The following is a 2,656-nucleotide window of genomic DNA, read 5'->3' on the forward strand; positions in this document are numbered from 1 at the left end:
GACCATGATATGACCGAGGACCGCGGTTCTGATTCCGCGTAAACAATGTAAAGCCCCGTCCAGATTAGCCCCGGCATTAAAAAGGAGACGTTAACTGAAATCTTTACTTTACTTTACTTTTGCTAAACCTGCTGAGTAAAAAATATACATTTCTGTGACTTTATACCCCGTAAAAATATCTCTTGGTAAAAATCGCTGCGAGCAACCGTTCTGAAGATATTTTAGAATGAAATAGTTAATACAGTCATTATGACAAAAAATAAACACATTGGTAGATAGTTATTGGATTGAAATAATAAATTTCGAAAAATTTTATTTTTTTAAGTAATCATAAATTTTTCACTTGAAAAATGATAATAAAACGGTTTTGTTGAACTCGTGGCGCAAAAACATTTCAAATTGTCTTTCAGTCTAATAACTATTTAGTCAGCTGAATTTATGCCAATGATGTTAGGTATTGATAATTTCGATTCCAAATATCTCGAGAACCAATACTCCGTACTAAGTACTACCAAGTAATAGGTACGTAAGTACATTTTTTACTCAGTAGTTTTATACATTTACGGACGAAAAGTTATTACTCTTAAAACCAGTTAAAAAATGTGGAGGTGGCGCCCTCTGCAAATCGAGTCACATTGACATCAAAATCAAATTTCTCATGTCAAAAAACTACGAGACACCAATTTTTATCAATTATTGACGTTACTTCAGAAATTATTCGGAAACAATCGAAATATAAATGAAACTTCTACACCCTGTATCTCCGAAACTAAGCATTTTTTTTTTTTTTTTTTTTTTATTTTTTACTTATTTCTAGCTGCAGAACATGCTGAAGTTTCGGAATACAGTTCGGATCACCCTGTTATAATATCAATTCAATATAATTGATTAAAAATTAATAATTATTTCATTTATAGTTATGCTAAAGTCAAAATTATTTTAACCAACAATCTTGATGAATAAGTATTGTTTAAATATAAATATAATAATAGTTTCTTTGTTAAACAAAGAAATGTATATAAGGTACTATTCGAATAATTATTCTATTGCTATTTTAATTAAAGTTATTTATAAAATCAACTTGTAATATACAGTACACAATATAATATACAGTACAACTGATAAAATTCGCATCATATAGGATTTTTTACTTATTGCTTTCGCTGAAATCTGACTTCGGCGGCAGCAGTTAAAATATTGCTGTATGTTAAAAATGAAAAAAAAAATAAAAAAAACAACAGCAAAAAAATGGAGAGGACACAATCTCTTTAAGGAATCACATTCTTAATGAGATCGTGTTGATTGATTGCGTTTTGTTTTCTAAAGCCTTCCATTTTTATTCTGTAAATTTTATCTGAAAACTTTTGTCTAAAATAGATTAAAATGAAGTAGGGACCATATTTAAAGAAAGCCGAAATTTGTCTTTTAAATATCTTTATAAACCAGAAACATTTTCAGTTGAATATCAGTTTAAAATTCATAAAGGCATGACCCCACAAAACCGAAATGCTATCTCCATTAACCGACCTTATATGTCAATGGTTTTGAGATACCCCTAGAGAGCATCGTAGTTTGCCCCTATCATCGTAGTCTCACCTACACATAACCAAATAAATTTATAAAATACTAGCGTGTACCAGCGACTTCGTTCGCGTCGAATTAATCATTTGTAATGGTGATGATAAAGCAAAGCAAGAATTTTCATTAACATACAAACTGGATAAAATTTTCTCACATTTATGTCAGCATGAGAAAAAACAATATGGCGATATTATTATATAACTTGGTAATATTTGAGGGGTAGTTTCATCTCGTTGGAATTTGACTTTCAGAAAAATCCGCTTGCCAAAAATAAGCTTTTTACGTTAAGCAGTTTAAAAGCAGAATCGTGGTGTAGAAATTACTAACATTTGGAACACCCTGTATGATTTTAAAAATTTCAAAATAATATAAAAAAATAAATAAATTATGCTTGTCCAAGCGTTTTTCCCGAAAGACTAACCGTTTTTTTAAATATTGTAATATTTGAGGACGTTTCACCCTCTTGGAATTTGAGATTCGAGAAACCCCTCATATCGAACCTCTACACCCCACAGTCAATCCGTTTGCCAAAAATCAGCTTTAAAAACGTCAAGCAGTTTAAGCAGAATCGTGAATACTCAATGATCATATTTTTATGAAACACCCTGTATAAATTTATAAAAAATTTAAAATATGTAAAACAACAAAATAAAATATACGTGTTTAGAGTTTGCCGAAAAACTCACCGGTTTTAAATAAAAAATATTTTAATATTTGAGGATAGTATCACCCCTTAGAATTCGAATTTCGAAAAATCCTTTCTTATCAGACCTCCACACCCTAAAGTAAATCTGTTTTCAAAATCAGCTTTTCACGTCAAACGCTTTAAAGCACGATCGTGATTAATCAATGACCAGTTTTTCGAAACAATACCCATACTTACCTTTTAAAAATCATAAATATGTAAAAAAACAAAATAAAATATACGTGTTTTAAGCGTTTTTTCGGAAACTTTTTTCGACCGTTTTTTAAATAAAATATTGTAATATTTGAGGTTTCACCCTCTTGGGGCTAGGAATTTCGAAAAATCCTTCTTATCGAACCTCCTTGCCTAAGGAACCAGCCTGTATGCCAA

This window comes from Sitophilus oryzae, unplaced genomic scaffold (assembly GCF_002938485.1).
Source record: "Sitophilus oryzae breed Bouriz unplaced genomic scaffold, Soryzae_2.0 scaffold_1179_pilon_pilon, whole genome shotgun sequence".
NCBI lineage: Eukaryota > Metazoa > Arthropoda > Insecta > Coleoptera > Curculionidae > Sitophilus > Sitophilus oryzae.